Below are 13,929 nucleotides of genomic sequence, written 5' to 3' on the forward strand. Positions count from 1 at the left end.
ACCGCTAAGGTCACTCTGACCTTGCGTCTAAGTCAACCTCCTCTTCCGGCCCCAAGTAAAGAGAACTGCTGTGCCCTGAAATCAGTAAAAGAGAAGGAACCTTCTCACAGAGATAAAGTTTATACGCACTGACTAAAGAAACAAAAAGCAGATGATTATTTGAGTTTTTGCAGGGATAAAAAAAGAAGTTCAAAGGTCTTGTTTCTTTCTTTCTTCACCAAAACTCTCGGTTAGCAACAAGGGTCTCTGAGACAAACTAATCTAGTCATGGCTATCTTACTATTTTGTCAGTGTTGATGAAGTAACCTGTGAGAAATCCACTATTGTCTTTATTAGGCTTAATAAAAACTACAGATGTTATAATTTTAACTACATATGTTACATAGTTTGCATGGACTATAAAACCAGCAGTGGAAAATGTATGAATAAATGAATATTAAAGATAATGGGGTCACTATAGACCTCTGTAGGGACCCGGTGGTGCAACTCAATGCCAGGTATTCCCCAGTTAGGTGACCCACCAGGCGTGTCACGTTACTAAGATCCAGTGTTTTGTGTGTTTTAGTTTTATTGTTTGATTAATGTTATTTTCTCAGTTTTTCCTGGTTTATTTTGAAAGAGTCCTGTGTGTCTTTGGCATTGTGTTTAGTTTCCTTTCCCCTTTGGCATCATTATGTTCAATCTAGTCAGCTGTTTCCCTCTAGGTCTCGTCGTTTTTCCAGTTTAGGTTTCTGTTTAGTTGTCGCTCCTGTTTTGCCCTCAGTTTGTTGCTCACCAGCCACAATAAAAGGCTCACTTTTGGTTTAAACTGCAGTTCCTCGCTTCAGTGTCTGCTTTTGGGCCCATTTACAAAACTTACCGGCGTACCCCGACGTGACAAGGCGATTCATATGATGTAAAAGAAAACGTGATTCACGAGACCAGGGCCAGCCGTTATTCCCACATGCATCAGTGACCCTTGGGCACCTATGACCATGTCTCTGGTTCACTGTTCCTTCTTTGGACCACTGCAGGCTGGGAACACTCCACAAGAGCTGCAGTTTTGGAGATGCTCTGATCCCAGTCATCTAGCCATCACAATTTGGCGCTAGTCAAACTCACACTTGTCCAATTGTTTTTTTTTTTAATTTTCAATTCTAAATTGGCTGTAGGTGTGAGTGTGAGTTGGGCCATGCTCCTCAAACCCTGAATCGGATAAGCAATTAATGCAAAAAGGGTTTTCTTCCATCCTTTACAAAAAGGTGTGTTTTTGTTCTTTATTAGAAGGAAAAAAGAAATTTCCCAGATGTGTTGCTGAACAGTGTATCACAGCCACAGTAACAATCACTGTGAGGAGAAGAGTTTTTGTATCTGCTCAGCTTCTGCAATGGTCCACATGTACTAGTGTTGCAGCCTCTCTTGCATATGTGCTCTCAGTACCTGTAAAATAGTAGAGTCACCAAGCGCCGGCAGTCTTCTGTGTCTAACTACATTACATGTAGTAATTAAAATCAAACATACAAGTTTAAAAACGTGGCTAGTTTAAAGTTGATACTACATCCACACTACATTGTGTTTTAAGAAACCTTAACTTCAAATTTACAACAAAAATTAACCACAGCTAGAAGCCGGCAAAGATACAAATTCTAGGTCGCAAAGTTTTCAACATTAAGTTAAGATTATATGTTGCCCTCTAACAATATGGATCCTCCACAGAGCAATAAAGGAAGCCCCACATACCGTCTTTCTGTGACAGTCCACTGAGGAGGCCTGATCTATCACAGAGCTTCCTGTCAATGTTAGGGGGTAAAGGGAGAGAAACATGGAGTGTCTGTAAAGAGTGAAGAAACCCTGCAGTATTTCAACTCCACTCTTGGCGTTCGAGCCCAGGGACAGTGCGATCCCTGGCATCCGGAGTCTGTACCTGGCTTTATAAGGCCTTGAGTGATGCCAGAATTGGGCTATTCTTGGAGACGGTCCTGAGCACTCCGTACCCAGAGAGGTTGTTTGGACTGTTGCAAGAGGAGATGTACGGCTACCACTGCCACATAGTAACAACCCCTTCTCTCCAGTGTCACCTATTAAATCTTTATTATCTACACAGTCCAGAGGAGAGGGTGGGAAGAGGAAACCTTTTATTTTTGTTCTCTTTTTCTTCATGATGGGGACACACAGGAGGGTCAAAGATTTGCAGTGTTCAATTCTCTGGAGCTAAACTGAACAGTAGTTTTCATTTCGATCGTTTTATCCCATATAGATGAAAAAAAATTACAAATTATTTCTTCAAACCTATGTTCATCACAGTTCTCAACAGTGGCATTATACTTACAGGAAAAGCTAGCAAGTGATTTTAGAATATGTGGGTGACAAACATGCCTGTGAAACAGGAGGATCTGTCAGTCTGATTCCATGATTGATTATCAGGAACAGATAGAAAGCTTCTTTCTGAGGAAATCGTCCCTCTGGGATCAGCTTTAGCTCAGCCTCTGTTTAGCTTCAGCTGTTGGATGGCAGGATTGTATGGCCCCCGGCCAAACTTAATGTTTACACTAACGCTCACAACTGTTCTGTACGTAGTCACAGCGAATTAACGATCCAGAGACGAGGGGCTCTCGTGCGCTGTTGTGATTTTAGCGAGACAGGTGCTCGGTGCAGCAGTGGGAAATAGGGAGGTGGTAGTGAGAGCGAGGGCAGGGCGGATTTACATTTGGTTGGCGTGCTTGAGCTTTAAACACACAGACTACCACCATGTTTGATATCGGGCCCTAGTGAATATGTTTTATAGCAGCGGCCTGCTCTAATAAAGTTTGAGCCTCATCTCATGTGTTCTTTACTTGTCTAAACTGGAAATGTCTGGTTACTGGAAAAAAAATCTGAAAGTATAGTATGAAGTTGAATGATCTTCATGGAGCTGTTTAATGCAGAAACCCTGCTTATCGGGTCATTTTTCTAGTGATACAGTTCAATAATACAGGGAAAAGAATATAAACATTTTACAGCAGAGATGTCAAAGTTTTTTTTTACATTGTGAGCCACATACAACCCATCTTGAGCCTCAGTGGGCCAGAGCAGTCTCCATTTTCTGTCACTGGAAAGAAGTTTAACTACACATTTAATCCCTCTGATATTTTTAATATGACACAAAGAAGTGTAGTTTTATAATAACTATAATGTTATTATGAAAGATTTTTTTTTTACTGTGAACCCACTGTAAAAATCATAGATTTCTATAATACATTGTAAAAAAAACCCAAAAAAAACCTGTAACTTTTTGCCATTCAGTTGTTTATTTGTTACTTGTTTACTTTGGTGTAATATGAATGGCCATTGGGTAGGAATCCGGTTGTTCAGTCTGACGTCACTAGCCGTGTCTGGGCCTAAACTCCGCTGCAGGTCCATATATCAAACGATCACTGTGGCATTACTGAGAGTTGAAAACGGAATTTATGACATTTAACGGAGTTAGAAGTTAGCAGGGAGTTAGCTCGCTAGCTTCTATCTAAATACAATATAGCATGTCCTGACTGCGGGGTTTTGGAAACAAATTAAAACGTACAGCTCTGTTATCACTTCCAGCATAAATGAAGACAGAAAACTAAACAGCAGTGACGCTTGTAGGGTTACTGAAGTTGGGCTAGCTGGTATATAATGATGTGCTACGTGACCGCTAGCGACACAGCTATGTTAGCATAATATAAACAAGCTAACTTTTTTTCCACTCGATAAAAGTTAACGTGAGTGTTCTCGGTGGTCAGGAACAAATGTAATCGCATGGCAGGATGCTGTAAAAGGACCAAACTTCAGCCAGGAGAACAACTGAGATAATCCATCCACAATACGAGGTTAGTCATTCATATACTGTTGCATGGGCTGGGCTGTAGTTACATCCTAAGGTTTTAAAAACTGAGCTTAAATAAATGATTAGTGGTAATAAAAGCCGAGGGAGGTCAACAGGGATCACTGACTGTTTTAGGAGCTTTTTGAGATCAAATAGAAGAAAATACATAACATTAAACATGTTAACAACACAAAAGCCATATTAAACGCAGACTACTTTAGACCCGGAAGTAGGATTCGTCGCGTCATCACTGAACAACCGGATATCCATTAGTGGGTGGAGCTATGGCAGGCTAATTCTGGCCCTCAGGCCTTATGTTTGACACTGTGAGCACCTCTGAGAGATAGGCACAGTGGTGCTTTGAGCTAAATGCTAATGGGCTAATTAGCTTGTGTACAGACTCACAAGGAAATTAACATTAATATGCAATACATTTTTAAACCAGTCACCTCATACTACTGTTTTTGAAGCGGTTAACATATTAGTCAAGTAGAATATCTTCAATATTCAATAGCTTCCTTTGATGTGTTAGCATGCTAACACTTGCTAATTCCATTCATGATTCATAATGCAGGTGAGAGAGGTGATGGAAACATCACTATAAAACAGATGTGGTTTGGGGGGGGTTCACATGGTGCCGCAGCAGGGATGCTGGCTCTCTTTGACGTGTGCCTGCTTTCTGTCGCAGCCACGCAAAGTTTGTAAAAGACAAAACATCAACAGAACCACAGATCCCTGCCACTCTGCATTTTCCTCCTTCGGTTTGATTTCTTCTGCACTTTGTTCTTTTAAAACAGCAGGTGTTCAATTTTATATATGCATACAAAACCCCCGCCACAAAACAGCATTCCTCTGTGTTAAAATCACAGCCTCTGAGATATGAAGCTGCGGTGGCATCTCTGTATCAATTAGCGGGAGGATAAAGCGGCCGCTGAAGAGCGGGTCATTGGTTCAGGTCTCGAGAGAGCCCCTGCTGCCCGCTGGTGTGTGCATTCTGCACTTAACCTGAATCTTAACCTGCACCGCCACCTCATTAAACATACAGCTGTACAAATGTAAAATGCGGTGAGGCTGGTTACCATTCAGGGATTTTTCTTTCAGGGAAGCACCGGAATCAGTTCCTGTGATGTGGGGAGTTCAGCTGAGGTCAGTGCAGCGGGCCCAGCCTGGTTTTTGTCTCTCTTCACTTCCAGAATCAAGTGTATGGAATAGCAGAGCTTTTCTCATCCCTTTCCCTGCATCGAGAGGATGTCGTCAGCCCACGCTGTATATTTAGCAAAGAGCCACAGAAAGAAACAGAAAACCTTACGCAGTTCACCGAGCGTGACATGTTTAGCTTAAATTTCTTCTCGAGTTTGCTTATTTAGATTTTCTTCCCAAATGAGGCCAGCGCACCATTAATTACAGTCAGAGCACAAACAAAACAGCAGCTATGCATTTTTTAAATCGTGTTTATCCAGAGGTGCCGACCGGATAACCTCGTGAAAGGGAAGTGACGAGATACTGCAGTGGGAGTGAATGCAGCTTTTCTTGTGAAAACAAAGTGTCTCTGAGCTTTGTCAGTGACCTTCATCAGAGAGAGAACAGACTTTGACACTCTCTTGTTGACCTGGCTTTAAAAGGTTCAGCTTTTGTTTTCCATAGATAAACTCTGAACAAAGCCCAATTGTGAGGTAACAAATTTAAAAAAAAAAAAAAAAAAAGGTAAGGCAAAGGAAGCAATTAAAAAGTGCAGCAGCAGCCTGTTTGTTCATCCCCTCGCTGTCTGAATTATCTCTTCGCTAAACAACAGCACTAACGTAGTCTTTTCATTGTTAAGCTATACTTTGCTATAAAATGGGTAACATTAGCCGTTTATAGTCTATCCTCCAGTTTCCCAAGCCCATCAAATTAACATCTGGCCATTATCATGTGCTTGTACGTGGCCTGCTTCAAATACTAGCAAGCTTAGTGGACAGTTATGGCCTTATGGTGATATCTTGCTGAACAGAAATTAAGGACAATTGTTCGGGTAGATGGCCACTTGAGGTGTACCACATAACTTGGGTTGCCTTCTGCTTACCCGTGGAATGCTAACACACCTTTTGGACCACCAGCAGGTAAAGAAATGTGCCTGCTGACCCTATTTATGGCAGTAGATCTATTGCACAATATAGTGGGATGCTAACAAAGCCCATACATTAGGTATACCTGTTCAACTACCTATTATTGCAAACACAATGAATTTAGGCATGTAGACACTATCAAGAACGTGCAATTTTGTGAGAGATCATAATACAGCTTTGTTGCTTTTTTGGAAAATGTACATGTGTCTGTGCAAGCAAATTGTAGCTTCACTGTAAATGTAAATGAACTAAGTTCATGAGATGTGAGGTTTAGTCAGTGGTAAGGCCATGTGCTTGGTTTATGGCAGAGTGCTTTGTTAAGTATTATAGTTTTAATCACAATTATGAGATGAAGCATGCAGGAAAAGTGTTACACTTTCAGATATGGAGCAGTCAATGGCAGGTTTGTGATTTCCCACAAAACTGCAAACACAGTAAGGCTTTCTTTGATGATGAGGTTATCCACTAATATGCAGAAATATGAAAAAAACAAAAACATTTGAGAACGTACCCCTCTCCATTCAAAGTGTAACAAGACAAATCTGGAGCTGAAAAGCAAAGTGGACAGTTCTGACATTTTCTCCTTGGCTCTGGATGAAAGCTGTGATGTTCACAACACAGGTAACTGTGTGCTTTGATAGATTTCGACTGAAAATGCAGCAAACTGGCAGGTGTTACAACTAATGGTTGTTCAAATACTGACAAGGGAAATGATTTACTTTTGAAGCAGATGAAAGATAAAATGACTGAAAAGAACCCGGCATTGGGAAATCGGCATTTATGTACTGTGTTATCCACCAGGAGGTGTTGTGTAAGTCAGTGCTAAAAATTAACCATGTTGTTGATGTTATAGTGAACACCTTAAGAGCAATGAATCACAGACAGTTTGTTGCACTACTGGCAGAGCACTTCAAGCCCTGCTGGATTTTTGTTCTTCTTTCAAAAAGGAGGAACTTCCACATAAGTCCAGATGCAGATCCTCTCTCAGTGAGGATCACTTGTCCATCGTATTTCACTTTTCCACCTCAGACATCCTGAACCTGATTTTAATGCGTATGTTCACGTCAAATACAGAGTTAAAAGTATTTGACGTTTTGCAAAAGACATGCACAATTTGTTCACATTTGTTTTTGGGAGTGTTGATTAAATAGTGATGAAATGCTGGTGTTTCTACCAGGCCCATTTCACAGTTTAATCGGAATCAGAATACTTTCTTAATCCCAGAGGAAATTATTATTATTAACTGGTTAATTGTAACACATACTCTTACCAGTACCAGTTTATAATGATTATTGAGCAGAACCCTCCAGAACATCTGTAGTTTCCTAATATGGCCCCTTGGGAAAAATGAGCTGTCAATCTCTGGTTTACAGAGAATAGTGTGAAAAAAGAAAATGTCCAGTTCTCTGGGACAAAATGCATTGCCGATGAAAGAGTTTAGAGGAGAATCACTAGACTGCATGGGGCTGATAGGAAGGCAACAGTAACTTAAATAGGAATTGCTACAACCAGGATGCAGAAGAGCATGGGCTGCAAGAGCAGAACACCACACTAATTGCTTCCCGTTGCAACAAACAGATTGTAGGGTTAGAATTTGATGTATGAACAATGCCGGCTGATAATGGTGTAGTGGATATGTTTTATGCACACTTTTAATCTTTTAGTTCAAACTAAGCATTGCTTAGCCTTCCTGTGTATTTTTGCTGAACACGTCCATCCCTACGGTGGCCCCTAGAGATAAAGCACGTACGAACTCCGAAGCACGTATAAACTGCAAAACACATGCAAACTCCAAAACACAACGGAAGTACTCCAGGACGGATGGTTTCCACAAACACATGGAGTTGGATACTAGCGGAAAACACCTGCAAAAACAACCACACTCACATATATTCACATAATTTAAAAAAATGTTCATTTACCTGTTATACCACACACCAGATCCGGTCATTGGTACTTCCTGGTTTGTGTAGCCACTAGGTAAAGAAAAAAAAAAAGCTGAAGACTGCTCCTAGTGTCCTGGAGCACTTCCGTTGTGTTTTGGAGTTTGTACGTGCTTTGTCTCTAGGGGCCACTGTACATCCCTTTCTGACCACAGTTTAGCAATCACCTTGTGACAGTTTCCAGCAGGATAATGTGCCGTCTGACAGAGCTCACATCATCATGGAACTGGCGTCATGGATGTGCAGCTGACATATCTGCAGCAACTGCACGACGCTATGTCATTAATATGGAGCAAAATCTCTGAGGAATGTTTGCAGCACCTTGTTGAATGTGTGCCATGAGAAATTGATTAAGGCAGTTTTGAAAGGAAAAGCGATCCAACCTAGTAGTATGTGCAGCCCATTGAACAGTCAGCCAGTACAATACTGAAGGTATTCAAAGTCATATTGGTGTGGTCAATAAATGGTTGCTCCAAAGACTTGCAAATAAGTTACACTATTTGGCAATCAAAAGGCACATTGAAATGCATCAGAGGAAAATGTTGAAGTGCGCTGTTGTGAAACAACGTGACCACAGAGTTTCAGTAATTAAGGATTATTAAATGCCTTGCTCAGGGGCACATCTGCTGCGCTAAATAATTTCAGCCATGTAACCAAAGTTGCTGTGGTAGGTCAGTTATACAAGCAGGGGCACATTGAAATGCATCAGAGGAAAATGTTGAAGTGCGCTGTTGTGAAACAACATGACCACAGAGTTTCAGTAATTAAGGATTATTAAATGCCTTGCTCAGGGGCACATCTGCTGCGCTAAATAATTTCAGCCATGTAACCAAAGTTGCTGTGGTAGGTCAGTTATACAAGCAGGGGTCAGTGTATTTGAGAGATGCCTCCCGCTCTTTGCAGCTGTCTCTGCTGGCAGCTGAGGCTACTGGGCCCTGGCAGTCACCAACACTGTCAGATCAAGTCAGTAACGATCTCCTGGAAGCTGTTCAACAACCCAAACCCATCAGTCAGGGAAACAAAGGCACGCCCACAGCATGGTCTGGCCCAGAATGCAGCCATTCATTGCGAGGGAGAACCCAGAGCACTGGCCAAGCCTTTCATGGACAGAGAAAAGGGTCTGTAACCAAACCATGCTCAGTTAAGACTCTGATTTGCCAGGGTAGATAAGGGGTAATCAATCATCCATGGCCAGTCCTTGTGCAAACAGTGTCAGGATGTGTCAGTCCAGCAAGAACTGGCCAAAGTCAGCTGATGACTTTCAGAGCAGGGTGCAAGTCCTGTCAAATGCTTTAACATAGATCTGATTTCTCACAAACAGGTCTGCTCAACAGTAACACCCTATTCCATTCCCCCTGAGTGAAAACCGGCTTAATACTAACTGGTATTAAGTACAGTAGGTAGACTGACTCGTATCTATGTTTGAACTGCCGTTTACAGTAGCTAAAACTATCCAGTGCTCTTCCCACATCTGTGCAAACATCAGTGCAAACATGGAAACGGCTTTCATCAGCAGCTGTGGTGTGTGTTTTCTTGATCCAACAGCGCCACTGCAGGAAAGCGATGATGATGCACGTGTTTTTAAAAAGTTGGATTAATCCAGAACTTTGCCAGATAATTTTCATTAAAAAATATTGTGTAATTCAAAAAAAGAGCGGTAATGACTTTGAACCAAATAAGCAGCATTTTTTGTTTCTTATGCACAGTTTGTTACTTACAGTTACATGGATGATCCTTTCTGGGATGCTTGAAGCTTTGAGTTGAATCTGAATAAAGAGGTTTTCATTGCATTAGCCTGATAGACTGATGATATTGGTAATTTATGATATTGGTCGTATCCCTTAAACTTTCTTCATCATTTGTTTGGTACCTTTAACACAGTTTTAAGTAAAAAACATTTGTAGAAAATGACACACTGCTCTTTGATTAAATATAATGTATTTTTTCTTCTGCTCTAAGTCAGTGGGTTGGTGCTGACAGTAACCTCTCAGAGCTTAAATAATTCTGTTTGGATTTCTGGTTTTAGAGTTTTATTAATAGTTTATTTAGATTTGCTTCTAAGAGTTTTCAAAGGGGAATTAAACTATTGTGCAGCGCGGCGCATAACTTTCACATGTCACATCAATTAAACGTCTAATTAACTCCATGCAAAGTGCAGGCAATAGTCAATAGAAAAAGTAAATAAATATTTTCTTTTGTTTTCTTTCAGTCTGCCTCAGATTCACCCAGAGTGACTCTTTATGGTATGAGCTCAGGTCCTCGTTCACCAAAGACAGTTCTTTATGACTCTTGCTGTATGTTTGGCTTTGTTTTCCCGCTATTGAGCCAGAGACCAATCAGAAGGCCTTTTAATAATATTGTTCAGTGGTTGAAAATCTAAATATCCAAGGTACAGGGTAAAAATATTTAATAAACTGCAGTGGAAAAGCAGCTGGAAATGCACAGGAGGATGTGTTGATGAGGCGTGTAGTTACATTTTATAAGCATAAGTTACAGGGCAGGGTTTCAGAGGGGTGTGAGGTTACAATGTAACTACAGTAGATTTCCCACTGAAGCATAAATCCCCACCCACCATAACCCACCAATACCTAAGAACGCCTTCTGTTAGTGACTATGACAGAAGGTGATATTTGACGCTGGGAATAAGAACAGGCTGTGTTCAGATTACAGGCAAATAACAGATAGTTCTTTAAAATGATTTTTAACTCCATTTCGATGAAGTTTGCATATTTCTGATGTTTTTTCTCTCTCGGTTTTTTAAATTAATTAAAATGACTTAAATCCCTTTAACAAAATCCACGTGCCTTTCAACTCTGCCATACAGTTAATACATGACCGTCTGTCTTTGTTTAATTAGTTACTTTGTTTGATTAGTCAGTGTCAATTTTCACCACTACTATCTATTTCTTCCTTACAAACAAAGTTACCTTATTTCCAAGCCATACTGAGCTATAGTACCATCCACTGCATATAAACGGCAAACAAAACGGGAAAACGTTTGTGAACTAACCGCAGATCAAATTCCTCTGAGCAAAACAGACTTCTTATATAAAGAAGATTCTTACTTTCATGCCTGAAAGTTGAAAAAGGCCGCAGCAGTGTTTCACTATTTCTCCTCCTGTATTGACATGAGCATAATTTCCATCTCCACAGCCATGTAAAAGCAGTATGTTTTGAATGAGTCACCAGCAGTTGGTCACCTTTCAACTGTTGCCTGCTGGTGAAAATATCCACCATTTCTTTCTGTCGCATGGAGGAGATCTCAGAGGAGACCACAGAGGGTGAGCAGAAGGCGGCTTCTTCTCTCTGTGAATCATCATCCACCTGCTGTCTGCTGCTTCTGACACTTTACTGAACTTTGAGGAGTTTTGCTTCCTTCTTCTCTTTTCCAGCACAGACACTCTCCCAAGGGAAAACAATGATATACAGAGGCACGTAACACACACAAAAAGATATACATATGCTGCCAGTCAAAACTTTGGACACGCCTTCTTATTTAATGTTTTTTTCTTTATTTTCATGACTATTTTATTGTAGATTCTCACCGAAGGCATCAAAATGAATGAGTGAATACATATGAAATCACATAACAAATGAAAAAGTGTGAAATAACTCAAAGCATGTTTTATATTTTAGATTCTTCAAAATGCCACCCTTTGATTACTGCTTTGCCTTCACTATGTGGTCCATCTCATCACAAACCATCTCAGATGGGTTTAGATCAGGTGACTGTGGAGTGCAGGCCATTTGATGCAGCACTCCATCACTCTCCTTCTTGTCAAATAGTCCTTACACAGCCTGGAGGTCTGTTTGGGGTCATTGTCCTGTTGAAAGGTAAATGATCGTCCAACTAAACGCGCACCGGATTGGATGGCACGTCACTGCAGGATGCTGTGGTAGCCACACTGGTTCAGTGTGCCTTCAGTTTTGAATAAATCCCCAACAGTGTTACCAGCAAAAGCACCCCCACACCATCACACCTCCTCCTCCATGCATGGGAACCATGCATGTATAGACCATCAGTTCACCTTTTCTGGAACCAAAGATCTCAAATTTGAACTCATCAGACCAAAGCACAGATTTTCATTGGTCTAATGTCCATTCCTTGTGTTTCTTGGCCCAAACAAATCTCTTCTGCCTATTGCTTTTCCTTAGTAGTGGTTTCTTTGCAGCTATTTGACCATAAAGGCCTGATTTGTGCAGTCTCCTCTGAACAGTTGATGTAGAGATGTGTCTGCTACTGGAACTCTGCGACTTCTGAGGCTGGTGACTTGAATGAATTTCCTGGGGTCCTCTTAATGTGAGCCAGTTTCGTCATAGAACATGAAGGGTTTTGCGACTGCACTTGGGGACAGATTCAAAGTTTTAGCAATTTTCTGGACTGAATGACCTTCAGTTCTTAAAGTAATGATGGACTGTCGTTTCTCTTTACTTAGTTGATTGGTTCTTGCCATAATATGAATTCTAACAGTTGTCAAATAGGGCTGTCGGCTGTGTACCAAGCTGACTTCTGCACAACGCAACTGATGGTCCCAACCACATAAAGGCAAGAAATTCCACAAATAAACCCCAACAAGGAACACCTGTGAAGTGAAAACCATTTCAGTTGACTACATCACGAAGCTCATTGAGAGAAAGCCAAGGGTTTGCAGCTCTGTCAACAAAGCAAAGGGTGGCTACTTTGAGGAATCTAAGTTATTTATCTTTTCTTTTTACTACATAAGTTCATATATCTTGCTTCATATATCTGATGTCTTCACTATGTATCAACAATGTAGAAAGTAGTAAAAATAAAGAAAAAAAAATATATGTGTGTGTGTGTGTGTGTGTGTGTGTGTGTGTGTGTGTGTGTGTGTGTGTGTGTGTGTGTGTGTGTGTGTGTGTGTGTGTGTTATGAGATGTTGTGGTTGACTGGCCCAGAGCAGGAAGTCGGCAAAGAAGGCCAAGAACTCTTTTCAATTCCCCCATCATCTCATGCTGCTAACTGCTCTGAGTTTCACTGGCCGGAGCTGCAGCAAGCTCATTGGCATGTCATCTGAGTTTCAGAGATGACAACCCTACAGTAACTGGCATCTTTTCTCTCTTCTTCTTTCGCCTCACGTCTCACACCAGAAAAATCCTTGGCAGATGAAAGGGCCAGAGCAAGAGCTGAAGCAGTTAGGACAGATAAGAAGCGTTTGTTTTTACAGTTGTTGCAGTCCCACTTTGCATCACATATGCAACTACTGCTGGATGTTTGTCCCTCCTTTAAGAAGAGGAATTTAGGATTACGCCCCCCTTCATTCATCAAAATCAGTACATCTTTATTTTTATCTCAAATTTTTTGAGAGAACTAATTTTCATTGCAAACATAATCACATACAATGGACGCCACAAGTTTTCCTATAATTCAGGCATCTCCGAAAACGTTAGAGCACTTTTGCAAATATGTGATGTCTTGTTAATCGAGCAGATATTTGAAGTTTACACAGCACCATTCTCGCATGAAAATATCTTAAAAGTTTATTTTGTGACCCAGAAAGAGTAATATTTCAAACTCCGCCACTGCCTCGTTTGAGTTTTGAGTTCTGGGATATTGCATTTTGTCATTTCGATCTGATTGGAGACCAAAAAATCAGCCAACCAGATTTTTTTTGCATCCAAGTCTGTGATTGGCTGGTTTTGTGGCACAAATATAACGGTGTGCAGAAAGAGTTGAACCCGGACGGGCAGAAATGTTGAGAGCGCAAGCAACACATTGCGAGCGAGTGCAAATACAAAAACTGACCGAGAGGGGCTGCTATTGTGTGTGTATGGATAATAGCAAACACGTTTTTTTTGCACGCAGCAACGAATTTTGTTCACTCAAATTTAGCTTTTGTTGGCTCAAAATAAATTTCTCCTCAAAATGCAACACTTGCACCTGCAAAATTTTTTTACGTGCGCTCAGAATAGTGGCACAAAAATAACGCCATAGCTATCAGTCTGCTTTGTACCTTAGCTGTCAATTTGGCTATAGTTTCAATATGCCAGGTATTCAGGTCTATTTATTCTGCAGGAGAATGTAAAACTTGGTGAAAGCAGT

Source organism: Rhamphochromis sp. 'chilingali' (genome assembly GCF_963969265.1).
Source record: "Rhamphochromis sp. 'chilingali' genome assembly, chromosome: 21".
Taxonomy (NCBI): Eukaryota; Metazoa; Chordata; class Actinopteri; order Cichliformes; family Cichlidae; genus Rhamphochromis; species Rhamphochromis sp. 'chilingali'.